Below are 16,590 nucleotides of genomic sequence, written 5' to 3' on the forward strand. Positions count from 1 at the left end.
ATCCATAATTCTGAAACTAAAAGAACATCTTTGAAGGCTAAGATATTTTTTGAGCCAATTTGCAAGGCTAATTTGAAGCATAAAGGTCAAGAAAATATTCCCAAACCTAGCTAGAGAACAAATGAGAAAGTCCTTTATTCAGGGAAGCCTAGACGAATTCAGGTAAAACCAAGACATACTTTAAGTCTCTGCTCCCTCCCAGGGCAATTCCATTATGGTTTTCTTGTAACCACTATCCCCCTTATCAACCCCCTTCCAGCTTCTGGTATCTTACTGACAAAGTATAGGAATGAAGGAGGAGAATATTAGGTGCAGGACTAGTGACTACAGAACCAAAGGGAGTTAGAAACAGCTCAGGTGTTGCAACTTACATGCACTTTGAGAGAATGGAGACTGGGCTAAAATTGGGAGGATCAGTTATATCCTAGGTTGTAGCACTATGATCACTGTCACACGTTAAATGTCTATTTCTTCATTTAGAAATCTGCAATAGTCTCAGCTATTTTACCTAGGACAGTGAAAGAAATTTATGGAAGTTCTGAGTACACCCAATTAAATTTTTTCCTTTTTAAATAAAAAAGTCAGGAAAAAGAACTAGAATAAAAACATTATGAATGTTCTATGCTGACCTCAGGACAGAGCATGTTAAAAAACATTTTGGTCTTGATTATATTTAAGGTTCTATTTTTATCCCCCATCATCTTCCAGCCTTTTTTCTTTTTTGGTTTAGACTAAGATATGGATTGTGGTTGTCAAGTTCGACATATATAATCATAAACCATTTTGTAACCTCTCAATGAACATTAGAAATCACTGGGAAAATAGAAGTAGAAAATGAATCCTGCATGGACAAAGCCATCAGAAAACATTTACCTCAGGAAAAGAAAAGTAGTTACCACCTATATAGTCCCCCTTCACAACTTCTTCTAGTACTTTCTGTCTGCATCACGTATTCTAGCACTCAATCACATGTCGTACTGAATAATCCTAGGTGTATATTTTATCACCCTGTGAAGACTATGTTCTTAAAAGACAAGAACCTTGTTTTAAAGTTCTTTTGTTTTTCTGTAATACTCAGCATGATGTACTAAGCATGTAGTTAGATCCTCTGTGACTTATTCAAGTTCTCCCATAACAGAAACACCTGGCATTTGTGTTACACACATCTTCCAAAGAAACTCAAAACATTACAATTATCAAATCACCTCATTAATCTGCCAAGCATTTATGATGAGTTGGTAGCAAAGATTATTTCTAATAATAATGCTGTGAACATAAAACACTTTTATTTTCGAAGTACTTCTACATACAGTTTCATTTTCTCACAATTTGCCTGACTTTGATTGACAGGCATTTTAGAGATGAATGAATGTAGCACATGGGGTGTGAATGGCTTCTTCCAGGTTTCCAATCACTGCTCTCAGACCCTGGCTCTTTCCTTGAAGCCATCTTCCTTCCCATTACTTTATGGAGGGAGAGACAGCACAGAGGTTGAAATAAGCATGTGGGCTCACCCAGTGACTGGGATCAAAATCGCGGTTTTTCAATCCCTAGTCCAAGGAAATAAGTTGTCCCTACTTTTAGCCTTTCTGATGATAAAAATGACTGAGCAAAAAATCTGCCAAACATCTTCTATAGTTCCAAAGAATAAAATTAGGCTCTTCAGGAGGTTAGTGTTCAACTGTTTAACCACCTTCAAGGACTGGAAAGGATCTTCCACAGAATCATTATAGCCAGAGAGATTTTTTTTTCCCCCAACATAACTACATCTCCTAACACCTCAGATCTACTTATACAATGTTTTTCTCTTCTATTCTTAAATTAATACTTAAAATTTTTACTATGTGCCATGCATTGTTCTGAGTACTGTAAAAACATGTTAACCCAGTCACAACAACCCCAGGAGGCAGGTGCCACTACTATTTCTATTTTAGAGATGAGAAAACGGGCTCTGCAATGTTAAGTAACTTGCCCAAGCTCACACCCCAGTAAGTGGTAGACTGGGCATTTAACCAGCACTCTGGCCACTCCGGCCCCAAAGTCTGTGCTCTTCATCACTGTAGTGCCTGTCAAAGTAGAGCCTTGGTGGGCAAGGTGAGCTAGTTCATATAAAGTGCTCAGCAGTATAATGTAAGCACTCCAGTGTTAAGTATTACTATGACTACTACACTCTCTAGCAAGCACGCTGGCTTATCATGCCAGAAGCCATTTCAAAATACCTTTTACATCTCCTAGGTACCCGTTTCCTCCCTTCCTTCCCACTCCCAATACCTGGACTTGCCCAGTACTTAATAGGAAGAGATGTTGCCCGGCAGGAAGTTCTTACTGCTAAATACACAAACCAATTTTCATCAATATCTATCTCCTCTTTCTTTTCTATTACTGAAACAAAAAATAGCCCACTTTCTCCCAAAAGTCAATCCAGCCACAGGTGGACTAGGCCTATCCCTTCCAGCCTTCTGAGAGCTCTCATTCTCCCCTCTGGCCATCCCCTCTGTCTGTTGGATCTTTCCAATCAGCATTCAGACAGGCTGTAGAATCTTTCAGTGCTAAAAAAAAAAAGCAAAACAAAACCCAGGTCTAGCATTCTATTACCCCTTAGAGCCAAATTTCTCCACAGAGTTGACGAGACACAGTGTTCACTTCCTCACTTGCCATTCATCCTTTAATCATTTTAAACCAACTTCCACCCCCAGATCATACTGACCACTATTTTTGTTAAGGTCACCACTGGCCACTTTGCTAATCTCATCTTACCATCTCTTAGATTCTGCCAGTTGCTCACTTCGTTCTTGCAACTCCTCTCCTGGTTTCCATAACACCTCATTTTCCTAGCTTTCCTCCCACCTCTCCAGGCCTTCATCTGCTTCCTTTGCAGGCCCTTTTTTACCTGATCTCTCAACTTTAGAGTTCCTCTGGACTCTACTCTGAGTCATCTTCTCTTCTCATGCTGCAAGTTCTCTCCATGCCAACAACTCCCAAATTTACAGGTCCAGTCCAGCAGATCTGTATACACATCTACCTGCTTGACATCTCCCTGGATGTCTCAAACTTAACAGGATCAAACATGAATTCTTCAATTCTGTGTATAGCCTTCCTCCTAAAACCTTTTTCCTTCAGTTTTCCATATCTTAATAAATGGCTCCTTTATCCACCCAGTTGCTCACGGCAGAAATTGGAAAGTAATTCTTGACACCTCTCTCCCTAAACTTCAACTTTCCCATATCAAGTTTGAATAGTTTGGTTGAATGAATGAAGTCTTGGCTTAAGTGTTTCTTTTTCAGAGGAGAAGAATCCCTTAATGCCATCAATCTACATAAAATTTTCTATTACATTCTTTTTAAAGCATCTAGGGTTTTTCAACATTTTTCATGCTTTGTGATTACATATGCAATTTATGTGATCATCTGTGTAACATTCATCTCTCCCACTAGACCATAAGCTCCATGAAGGTAGGGACCACAACTGACTTATTCATCTCTGTATACCCAGCAATTACTATAGTGCCTAGCACACAGTATTTGCTTTAAAAAATTTTTGTTGTTAATCAAAGGAAATGAAATCAGTATGTGGAAGTGATATTTGCCCTCCCATGTTCACTGCAGCATTATTTACAGTAACTAAGACAGGGAATCAACTAAGTATCCATCAACAGAGGAATGGATAAAGAAAATGTGGTATATATGCACAATGCAATACTATTCGGCCTTTAAAAAGGAGGAAATCCTGTCATCTGCAACAATGTAGATGAACTTGGAGACAGCATGTTAAGTGAAATGAGCCAGGCACAGAAAGACAAATACCACATGATCTCACTTATACGTGGAATCTAAAAAAGTTGGTAGTAGAAGCAGACAGTAAAATGGTGGTGACCAAGGGCAGGAGCTGGGTGGAGGTGGCAGGGGGAGGGTTGGGTGATGTAAAGAAAAAAAATCGTTAAATAAAAGCTGAAGCTTTTCCCTAAGCTCCTTCTTCTAAGCCAGGCATGTGCTCCAGTGCTATCAGCCATCAGTGTACTCACCAAAACCCCTAGGGTCACGACACTGCAGTGCTCATCCTGGAGGTGAGGAGTCCAGGAACCCCCTTCTCAAAGATGACCCTCGTCTAGACGAGGAAAAAAAGAAGTCCTAAGCAGATTTTTTTTAAAATCAACAACATCAATTTGTCAATGAATATCTTAAGAGAAAAACAGGTTTCTTATTTATTCCAGAATATCAGTTTAAGAGGAAGCCGTCATCCCCCACACAAATAGAATCAACTCCCAATTTTTAAAGGATTATATCTGATCTGTAGCCAGTTCAAGGCTCTTGTGGCTTTTCCTCCTTCCCAACTGCACATTTTATTTTCAGAGGCTGGAGAAATATAAACTGCAAATCAAGTTTTCTACTTTTTAGAATTCTGGGAATTTAGTAGAAAGAAACTCCTCATAATTTTGCTTCTTCCCATTCCTTATTAGTATAGAGATTTGAAAGCTGACTGTAAAGGTGAGAAGAGACAAAATTCCAGATATGTCTCTGAATTTACAAAGTGAAGATCATTCACAGTTCTCCCTACTCTCAACCGTAACTCTACATCCAGCAAGAACATTTATTTTCATATACTTTTCGGGAACTTAAGAGCTGAATAACGTGGCCAGATGACTTCCTTTTATTCAGTGCCTACTGTGTGCAAAGTGCGGTACTGAATTGAGCTGGCTAAGTCAATAAAACACTAAGTACTGGCCAAGCAGAACAATTTCCACCATTAGTCCTTATAAACTAGAATTATGACACTGAGCCTCCCTCTTTGCCCAGAATTTATAGTTTTGAAATAGCAAGGGAGAAGCAAGTCGCAGACTGTCTTAGGGCTAAATTATTTAGGAATCTTTAGAAGGATTCCTAGAGAGGCATGCCATCAAGTTGTTAAATTCACAAATTAATCCAACCAAGCTCAGAATCACCTCTATGATTCCAATTTCAACTCTTCCAATGATGCTTTCCCATTTCCCTGCTCTAAGAAGTCCAGTTTATTAGAACGATGTCATGTTTAACAAATTTCATTTCTATGCTATGACCACTACTCCATAAAAGGCATAGTATCAAACTTAGAATGTGGAACTAAAAGGCCTCAGGATTCCATTCCTAGCTCATTCTTAACTTCTGGCATACCGACTACTAAAAGGCTTCCTCTCAGAAAAAGTACACAATAGGAAAAACCAATTTCTCCCAACATGTGGAGAAAAGTAAACTATGCAATGGGCATGTAGAGAAAACCTTGGTCCAAGCAAAATATTAATGTACATTTTAGTACTCATGGGGTAAAAATACCTCTGTCACCTTTTAATAGCTAACTTTAAGCAAATAAAATTTTATATCAAGCTAAAGATTTCTGACAAAATTCAAGCATTCAAAATGAATTTCAACTATCACCATCTGGAATAATGGCTACCCAAAATATTATTTCAGCACAGATGTCCCTTCTCTGTGAAATTCTCCTTGATTACCAACTCTCCTCTGTATGTCCTCCATGGCCCCTGGCATTATAATCACAAACTATTATAACACAAAACTGTATGTGTAGACACGGAACTCTCTGAGGGCACTGTCATTCCTCCTCTCAGCACCTGATACCTGGTAGAAACTCTATCAATACTCTTTGATCCATGTATTATAACGAGCTTGGGGCTTGTGTATTGCTACCTTTACCTTGCATTCACACAAACCAACGATGATATGATAAATACCTGTTTAACTTCTCACCACCTGCCTTTATCCTTGGCCCTATGAAATGAGTTATTGCACAAGTCCCTGCTCACAGAAAGGTGTAAGGTAACTGCTCTTATATTTTTGACTTGCATTTAGTTTGATGACTTTTGCCTTGAGAATTCTTAGAATAATGAATAAACGTAGTTTTAACTTACAAGACGCCCTATAGAAACAGAAACAAAAATCCAACATATTCAGATTGAATCACAAAAGGAACTGACTTATCAGGATGTTCTTTACCTTTCAATATGTCCAATTTGCTATTTCTTCTACATCGGGACACGGAAGAACTTTCCAAAAATGATCTCTGCCACCCAATCAGATGGGAATGTTTAGGTCAAAACTGAATGACACCAACTGGGCCCACATTCAGTCCTATACGGATAAGGAAAAAGAAAAGTTCATACCCCAATTCATGCTGATTCCAAGGAAAACCACCCATTCCCCAATGCTCTGCGGCCAAAGCAATCTTTGGAAAGAAGAAACAGTAAGAAAACAATTAGGTCAAAAAGGGAGAAGGAAGGCAAAACCACTAAAACTCAAAATACAAGAAGTCCAAGATAGGGTCACTGCAGCCCAAATACATCCCACTGAGGCCTAACCATGCTAACGGATGACTGGGAGTTTAGAAAAGCAAAAGCCACCAGATACAAAAGCCTCATTTTAATCATTGTTTTTAACATTTTCCACAATCAAAAACAGTCATGACAGGTTGTGAAATGGACTTTTGTTTCATGTCTTCTCTGTGCTCCTGTTCTTAGCATGGTGGAGATGCTAAAAAATACTGCAAAGCCTAAAATGCAAGTGGCCATGAGATAATATAACTTTCAAAAATCAGTTGGTCTAGGGTAAGAGTTCTTAACTTGGGATCCCACGCACTACCAAGAGGTCTGTGGATAGACCCGGGGGAGGGGAAAATGTTTGTGAACCTCCTGGGGAAAGCTCAGATGTTCATTTTGACCAACCTCTAAGTAAAAATTTGCATGGCCTTCAATGGTGAATGGAAGTAACCATCCCTGATATTATTAGCAATTCTGTGACCTTTTGTCACCAACCGAAACCACAAGACATTTTCATGTCACATAGTTGTTGCAGATATCTTGGCATAATACATACACTACTTCAAAAATTACAGTCTCATTAGACCTGCAGCTATATTTTATTATTTAATGTGTTATAAAGAAACATACTGTTACAATTAATATTTTGATGACTGTTTCCATTTGATTTATAATTCAATGTATTTTATTTTGTGCATTTAAAAAACATTCTCAGAAGGGGGTCCTCTGTTTCACTAGATTGCCAAAGGAACACATGGGACATTGTAAGGTTAAGAACCCTGATCTGGCCGGGCACCGTGGCTCAAGCCTGTAATCCCAACACTTTGGGAGGACGAGGCGGGCAGATCACAAGGTCAGGAGTTCGAGACCAGCCTAGCCAACATGGTGAAAACCCCATCTCCACTAAAAAAAAAAAATTTACAAAAATTAGCCGGGCATGGTAGCGTGTACCTGTAATCCCGGCTACTTGGGAGGCTGAGGCAGGGGAATTGCTTGAACCCAGGAGGCGGAGGTTGCAGTGAGCTGAGATTGCGCCACTGCACTCCAGCCTGGGCGACAGAGCAAGACTCTGTCTCAATTTAAAAAAACCAAAACAAACAAAAAGCCCTGATCTAGAGCAAGTAATCTTCACCAAGGCAGACAGAGAAGTTATTCCACCAACACTATTTCATAGCTGAAGAAAATTAAGCTGCCAGGAAGCCAGGAAACATATCCAAGGCCTCAGACATTTGGGGTTGGCGTAGCCCAGGTTAGCACTCAACAGCATCTATCTTCCATCTCCATGGGGACCTTTGCTTACATTTCTACAATTGTCATCACTATTACTGTCTTGCCACTAAAGGGAGAGAGGCATTACCTTTCAAAACTAATATAAAACAAAAACCCAAACAACAGAACAAGACAGATGTACAAGATACTCCTTTTTGTTCCTTGATCAAGCACATTACCAAAGCTGAATTTGGTCTGGTAGTTTTACAGAAATTGGAAGAGTTGGGCTACATAATCTCTCATTCTAAGAGATGTTCAGAGCACTTTGCAGTTAGGCATTAACCTGTTAGGCAGAAATGCCATTATGAGTGGTTAGGGCAGGTGGTTTTACTACTTTGTAGATGGGAGAACTGGAGAAATATAAGGGATTTGTTCAAAGTCACACATAAGTCAATGGGAGAACGAACTTCCTGATTCTACATCCAAGGATCTAACTACTGTACCACGTCACCATGAACAAATATTTAGTTTATTATAATGTGTGTGAAACATCTGTATTCTTTTCCCCCCACAAACAAGAGAGCATTTTCTTTTATTCACAGGAGCAGACACTTCTGAGGAGGCAAGTGACATACACTTGCCTTATACAAACAGAACTCTATGGAAATTGTTCTTTTATCTTTTAGCCAATGACCTCCCTGTCTATCTACCATCTCTTTTGAAACCATTATCATCTTATATTCAACATGGTTATTAACAAAATGTTTTAATGGTTCAATTCCAAATCTCTAAGTCATAAAACTTCCAAATCTCATACTCCCATCCCTCATCTCAACTTTTCTCAAATTTACATTAAAATTTCTCTTCTAGGCCGTGCGCAGTGGCTCACGCCTGTAATCCCAACACTTTGGGAGGTGGAGGCAGGCGGATCACGAGGTCAGGAGTTCCAGACCAGCCTGGCCAACATGGTGAAACCCCGTCTCTACTAAAAATACAAAAATTAGCTGGGCATGGTGGTGCATGCCTGTAATCCCAGCTACTGTGGAGGCTAAGGCAGGAGAATTGCAGTGAGCCGAGATCGTGCCACTGTACTCCAGCCTGGGCTACAGAGCGAGAGTCCGTCTCAAAAAAAAAAAAAAAATTTCTAGCCGGGCGCGGTGGCTAACACCTGTAATCTCAGCACTTTGGGAGGCTGAGGTGGGTGGATCACCAGAAGTCAGGAGCTCGAGACCACCCTGGCCAACATAGTGAAACCCCATCTCTGCTAAAAGTACAAAAATTAGCTGGACGTGGTGGCACGTGCCTGTCATCCCAGCTACTTGGGAGGCTGAGGCAGGAGAATAGCTTGAACCTGGGAGGCGGAGGTTGCAGTGAGCCGATATTACACCACTGAACTTCAGCCTGGGCAACAGAGCGAGACTCTGTCTCAAAAAATAAATAAATAAAAATAAAAATAAATAAAATACAATTTCTCTTTTTATCCAAGCCCTCAAACAACTAATGGAACCTTCATTGCTCAAAGCATCCTTATGCCATTTAACTAACAGCTCCTCTTATAAACCCATCTCTGTCTTTAATAGTTTGGGTGTTTTTCAATAGTGAATAAGGAGGTCTTTCTTAAATTTTTATGTAGGGCCTTCACACTATTCACGCAAACATCTCTTCCTTGCTAAAACTTTCCAAGCACTAGTATTCAGTAGAAAACACAAAACAGGACAATCATGTTGCACAATTTCCACAAAGGTTCTAAACTCACATGAGTCTTACCTCCAACATCCTTTTGCCCCCTCCTCCCATCTCTCAATGATTTTACAATTTATCCTTACTGTCTGTTAGTTCTAATCATCACTTTGCTCAGTGCACGAATCCAAATCTCTGCCCCAAAAACGAACATTTAATTCCTGAATATATCAAGTGCTAACTAATACTCCAATACCCATCATTGACCAAAATGTAACTCTTTACATAGAAAATCATTTCCCCACTGAAATCACTGCCAGGGATTTACCTATGTTTGCTGTAATCAAAGTCAAATTTTGCATCAATTCTATCCCATCTTACAGACTCTCCACTAAGAGATAGTTATGTCCATTTCTCTAACTTATCTAGTAACTTTATTAGTCCCCAACTGGACTCCAATCTAGGCTCTAAGTCTCTCCTATCACTAAAAACCCATTCTTCCTTCCCCCTCCTTCAGACCTCTTGGAGGACAGATTTCTGGCCTCCTCCTTCATGCTTGGTAGCCTTCCCATAAGGCCCCCAGCAATACTATTACAGGCCTCTGGCCCCTCCCTCTCCTTCCCTCTGGACATAACAACCAACCCTGCTGTTGTTTTACTTAGGATATCTCCATTTCACCAGGCTCACCCAACTCTCATCAGTGACATCTTAATAGTCTTTGCAACTTTCAAAGGCCAGTGACTAGGGCTCCACTTTGGAAATCACTGGTGTGTCCCAAGACCCCCACAATGACTCAGTGACCTAGACATCACCAACTCACCTGCTTGGGCCCTTAACTACTTATACATTCTTCCTAGCTTCCACCTCCCCCTACCCTTCAACAAGTCACTGGCGTGCAAAGTCCCCTTTACCTCTATCCATCTCAGGGGTCTTACAGACCCCATCAAACTCAATCCCAATTCCCTTATTTAGCTCTCCATTTCGCCCCTCCAACACCCCTGCATCCCAGGACCCTGGGACTGTCCTCACTCTCCTGGTTTAACCTCTCCAAGCACTGCTTGGGACACAACCTCTGAAAAAAAGAAGAGATGCCCTCTCTCCCCACCGCCCGTGAAGCACCCCCACCTCCCCCCACAGGTTCCTCCAGACTCGCCTCACTAAATCCGCAACCCTGGCCCCCGCCCCTTTTCTGCCCCCCTCCACCCCGCTATTCGCGGCTGTGGCTACCCCTGCCCCCAAACCGGCTCAAAACACGCGGACGCGGACGCGGACCTGGCCCCCACTACCCCCGGCTCCGGTCCTTCCCCTCCCCCTCCCCCAGGTGCCACTTACCCCGGAGGCAGGAGTGGGGGAGGGGAGAAGAGGTGCAGAGCAGGGGAAGAGGCTTGGGTCCGGGGCGGCTCTCAGCCCCGGGGGGCCGGGGCCGGGGCCAGCGGCAGCGGCGGCGCAGCGTCTCCCCCCGGCGGCGGCAGCGGCGGCGGCGGCGCCGTCCCACTCCGGCAAGCACACATAGGCTCCATTGTCCGCCGGCGCCTCCCCCTTTCCGGCTCCCCCCTCCCGGTCCCGCCCCTTCCCTCCCTTCGGCCCTCCCCCGCCGCACCGCGCCACGAAAGGTACAGCCGGCCCCGCCTCGGACGCGAGCGGAGGGTTCCCCCTCCCCCCGGCCCGACGTCCCGCCCGCGGGGAACCGGGACCGCCCCGCCCCGCCTCAGCGTCCGGCCCCGCGACCGGGAAGGGCCCGCCCCTCCAGGGAAAGTCGCTCATCCCCCTCCCTGGACGCGCGCGATGGTACCAACCCGCCGCGGCCTCCTCCCGCCCCCACCTTCCCGCAGGGCCCCGCCCCCCAGGCAGCCGCACCTCCCGCCGCCCCGCCCCGTATATTTTACTACGGGCCCGCCCACCGCCGGCACCACCTCCTGGTTTGCATAGGCACGCCCGTCAGGGCCCGCCCCGGACCGTCACCCGGCCGGAGGGGACGCCCACTCCCCAGCTTAAAGCGGCAGAGCTCTAGTCCCCAACTCCAGAGCCTCCCGAGGGGCCGGCGGGGCGGGAGGTTCGGCACGGGAGGGTCTCTTCTTCCCGTCCCCTCCTCCCCACGCGCGCACTCTCCCGGACCTTCCCGCCGCCTCGCGCAGCCCTGGGAGCAACCGAGGGGGGCCAGGAAAGGAGCAGAGGGGGAAGGGCAGCGTGGAATTTGGCCATCTTTTGACAGAAACGAATTGAAGAGCGGGTCTTTCCCTCACTCTTCCCTGCTGCCCAGGTCCCGGCCTCGCCCTCAACCTTCAAGGCCACCTCCTCACACCTTCGGGACGCAGTTCCACCCTGCTTTCCGGTCCCTTCTCTCCACCCCTGAGTCTGTACCGCCCGGGCCATGGCCGGCTTTCTCCCCTCGCAGGGGAGCAGCCCCCGCCCGGGACTGCGCTCTCCTCCGCCCTCTGCGAAGTGCAGGAGTCCCGCTGATGCTCTGGGGGTGCAGGGTCTCCTTTCACATCCGGCCCAGCCCAGCCTGGCTCAGGCATCGCTGCCTGGTGCCCACAGAGGGAACCTCTGTCCAGGACCTCACGTCGCTTCACAGCCGGGCTAGCTCCCCTAATTTTTCGGAAGGCCTCTGCTCTGAAGGGCTCAAAGCCTGAGGATCCCGGCGCTGTTGTGAGAGGGTAGCCCATTAGATTACACGTTTTCTCAGAAGGAAAAAATGACGGCATCATGGTTAGAGCATGTTGCTGAATCAAAGCTCAGATTCGGGCTATTCTGCTCCATCTATGTGGCCCCGGTTGCTGCGGTGAACAACCGTTATTATAGATCTGTCTGCTCTGCACCCTCCCCAAAATACACTGTTGTTACACCTCTGTCCTTGTGCCTTGTGGGGTCTTGATCTAAGTTAGCTGCTTCGGCAACTGTGTGCACTGACCCCGCAGCTCTTCTGAATCCGTTAGGTGAAGACTGCCCATGTTAGAGTGTACTGCGTGTTCTCCCTGGAGACAGATGGAGGCAATATGGCCAGGAGGACGAGATAAATCTTCTGCTCTTGCTTCTATCACCCATGGTTTTACCCAGGGTACTTATTCCTGTGCCAGTTTCCCTTCCTAAAGGAAACCTTCCTTGGGCAACCTTTTAAGGAATGGTGCTAGTTGTAAAGGATGGTCAAGAGAGCCCTAAATGATAAAGCTGATCTGCTTTCGAAATCATTTAAAACTCTTTAACTGGTCAACGTAAGTTACCATACCCGCCTCCCCTGCTTAGATCCTATGAAAAACTGTGGCAAGGTATTTTCTCTTTGTCTTCTGTCATGACTGAGGATATAAAGTAAATAAAGAAGAAAGGGAATAGTTGGTATAAACAATATCAAGATCAACTGAAGAATTCCAAATAGAAAATAATTAAAATGCCTTTTGTCAAGTTTGGGGCATAGAATATTTGATGTAACACAGCTAAGAACCCCTGTAAAAGAAGGCAGGAGGAAAAAGTCAGGTATGGACTTACGGACTTTTCTTATGGTATTAGAAAAGACAACCAAATCAGGAATATGCAAGAAACATTTGGGATTGCTAATGTAGGTGGAAAGAAGGAACTCACAGAACTTATCTATAAGAGAAAACTACTGCCAAAATAAGCTCCAGCCTGGGGGGAATCCCAGACCAGATCACCTCTGCTCAGCAAGCTCAAAACAAACTCATTATAACAGTAATACACATGTTAAAAGAAAGTCTTAGCCATTTTACTAAGCGTTAAGCCCTCATGCAGCCATTATGTGTCAAAGTTCAAAATTATTATTGAATCAGAAGAAAAATGCAAATGAATATTAAACATACGACACTAGGGTAAAAGAATAATAATATTGAGAATTTAAGCATGTGAGAAAGTCATGAAATCTAAAGGTTAGAGGTTCCGTAGAAATGGTAATTTAGCTACATTGCATATGGGATAGAAATGTGTTTTAAACTAGGATTTATTCTATTAAATAGTTTATTTTACTAGAATTTTTGCCCTCTGGATTTTCTACCTTGTATGCATTTTCATCTCACTTGAGAAAGAATTCTATTTTGGTGTATAAGGATTTAACACACTGTGTATACATAAACATTAATGGATAATGAAATGCTTTTTTAAAAGCATCCTATGAATAAAAGCTTCAAACTGTTACTGCTACTCTAGAAATTTTAAGATAAGAAATCATTTTTTACCCAAATGGTAAAATTGCTAAAAATAAAGGATTTTGATGCTAAAGAGACTTGGTTTTGATTTTCTCACTTACTGAAATTTGCTTCTCATAATGATGAGCACTCACTGTGTTGCAAACATAGATGATGTAAGTTTGACTTCTTAGTTCTTTAGCTAATCATAGCATTTATGTTAGGTTTGCCTCCAGTTTTTCCACCTGTAAACTCCACTTTCAAGTTGAAGCAACAAGTGCTTTTGTTTCCTCCGTTCTTGATAAACTTACACCTAAATTTTAGGATTGGAAGGAATTCCATTCTGTCTTACAGAATGCTAAGGCTTAGAAGTTCAATGATTTGCCAAGATTATGCTCAGTTTTAGGGACTAGAATTTGAGTCCAAGACTCCACAGCAGTATTCTAAATTCCAATGATTGTTCATTCCTAACAATATTTATTATTGTAAGAGAGAATACGAAAGTCTTCCTTAGAAATGATGAAACCAAGACTAAGAAAGGTTGAGCCCACTCAGCCAGCTAGTATCAGGGTTATAAGAGGGCTTAACAAATTCTGGCCTTGGTCAAAGCCCTCAGCTTGTCCATGGGCTCCTGCTGCTTGTACTATTAATATTTATTACCGATTCATCTACCTCATTGTTCACCGAAACTGGTGAATTTCAGCTCCAAAAGAATACTACCAAGAGAGTCATTAATGATTGAAAATGATGGGTTAGAATGGAATAGCATCTAACCATTAGAAAGTCAGTCTAATCTCGGCCGAGTGGGGTGGCTCATGCCTGTAATCCCAGCACTCTGGGAGGCTGAGGCAGGCGGATCACGAGGTCAGGAGATTGAGACCATCCTGGCTAACACGGTGAAACCACGTCTCTACTAAAAATACAAAAAAATTAGCAGGGTGTGGTGACCGGCGCCTGTAGTCCCAGCTACCAGGGAGGCTGAGGCAGGAGAATGGCGTGAACCCGGGAGGCGGAGCTTGCAGTGAGCCGAGATCGCGCCATTGCACTCCAGCCTGGGCGACAGAGCGAGACTCCGTCTCAAAAAAAAAAAAAGAAAGAAAAAAAAAAGAAAGTCAATCTAATCTCTTGACTTTCATAGTGCTGTGCCCTAATGCTGTAATAACATGGCCAGGAAATTATTTCTTTTTTAGGTTTCCCAGGCAAAAGAAACAAATCTCCTTATCCTACCTTTCACCAGTCTATTGAAGTCAATGGGGGAGTCCCAGAGCTTCATCCCTGGCTGCAAAATTTAAAACTAATTGTCTCCTTCGTTAGGTGAAAATCAATTTTCCCACCTCCTTTCCTCCTGCAGCTTCACCTGAGGCCCTTGGCATTCGATGAGAGCTTGAGTCTTGTTCTGTGTCACCACATACCTGCTCTTCACAACTTGAGAATCAGAGTCACCATTCTTATGAAGCTTTGAAGTGACACTCAGATCCCATAAGAAGGCACCACCAATGCTTCCCCTTTGTTTTCATGCTCAAACCTTTATGGTTGTGCCTCCTACTCTCATTACTCTACCTTCTAAAATTCAAGTTTTGTGACATTCTCATGTCCTGAGCCCTAAATGATTGACATAATGATCCTGATCCTTCCCCACTTTTCCAATTTAACCATTGTCTATTGTGCCTTACCAAGGGACAATCTACGTGTTCCACATGCTTTAACCATTTCTCTCCGAATCTCTTGATCTTCATACCAGTTCTTCATATCCATTCTTAGAATCCCACTTCCCTTTTCTTCCTCAATTTCCACTAATTTATTTATTTATTTATTTATTTATTTTCTGTAGAGATAGTTCTCACTATGTTGCCCAGGCTGGTCTCAAATTCCTAGCCTCAGGCAATCCTCCTGCCTTGGCCTACCAAAGGGTTAGTATTATAGGCATAAACCAGTGAACCCAGACTCATTTCTTATTCATAACTGCTTTCCCAACAATAATTCTGGATGTTTCTACTACTTCATTTTGTTTCATTCTCCTAGACATTTCCCTAGGAATTTTGCCCTCCAGATGACCTATTTTGTTTTTCCTGATTTCAGCCTGTGCTACTGGACTCTTCCCAGCTCACACAATCAATCTCTTCCCAGTTTCTCTAGAATTACTACCCAACTGTTTCAGCCTTGATTTCACCTTTATGGTTTGCATTCAGGTTGCACCCACTGGCCACTTTGTCTCCATGGAATCCTTGACCATCCACCATTCTGGCCACAGAAATTTCTAATGCTAAGATGTACCTTCACTTCTTTGTTTCCACATCTAGTCAACCAGACCTTGCTAGAAAAAACATGAAGCCAATAAAATGGATCCCAACCAAAATTAAGGTGATGATGCTGAATTTCTTTACTTACCACTTTGTAATCCTTTTACGTATCCTCACTGTTGCCTCTATCATTTTCCACAGCAATTATTCCAAATTCTATCCACACTTCTTCTACACTGCAAAACCAACCTCGTCATCTCATCTCACTTCTGAAGGACGCTGCTCACTCTTCTCCCATCCATTGGCTTCTTACTCTTTGCTTTAGAATCTTCAGTAACATTTTTCTTACATTAGTACCCTTTTTTCCCCTTTTTTTAATTCCCAATTTATCCAAAGGGCAACCTACATTCTCTGCCACAACAATTGTGTTTCCTCCTCTGCAATTAACCCAACCATTCTACCAAAATGCTCTGTCCAATATGGCCAAACCTAATTGCCAAATTCACGTAATGAATATCCTTTCCTCCCTGAATCTCTTTTTAATTGTTAATTCCAAGATGTGATGATACGGTTTTGCCTTCTTTATTGATTTAAATTCTTCCTATTGTCTCCTAATTGTTGTTCTTTAAAGTCGTTTGTTCTTGATCTTGTCTCTCTCCAATTTCCCTAAGTCATTTCACTCTCCTAACTTTAGCTATCATCTCTTTGAAGTTTAAAGAACTTTAGCTATGACCAGCACATCTACAAGTCTAGCTCAGGCCCCTCTTGAACTTAATCCTGCATTTCTATCTACTCAGCTTGCTCATCTAAAGTGACTTAACATATCAAAAAGCAAACTCACCATCTGTCAAGATTAAGTCTCACTTCTGAATTCCCTATATCTTTCACTTAGGCTTAAAACTTTGTGGTAATCCTGACTCAACATCTTCTGTCTTTGTCTCCTCTCATCACCAGTGTCCACAAATTCCTCCTTAAATCAATTTCTTGTTCTCTGTTTCCAAGATGGGACCATTGCAATAGATAT

General features: G+C 43.0%; 1 protein-coding gene across 1 annotated transcript in view; it reads left to right on the top strand.

The window, feature by feature from the left end:
• Nucleotides 1–16,590, top strand: part of LOC100447686 (neuroblastoma breakpoint family member 12) — a 2,265,351-nt gene that overhangs the window by 711,065 nt on the left and 1,537,696 nt on the right.

This window comes from Pongo abelii, chromosome 1 (assembly GCF_028885655.2).
Source record: "Pongo abelii isolate AG06213 chromosome 1, NHGRI_mPonAbe1-v2.0_pri, whole genome shotgun sequence".
In the NCBI taxonomy this organism is placed as follows: domain Eukaryota; kingdom Metazoa; phylum Chordata; class Mammalia; order Primates; family Hominidae; genus Pongo; species Pongo abelii.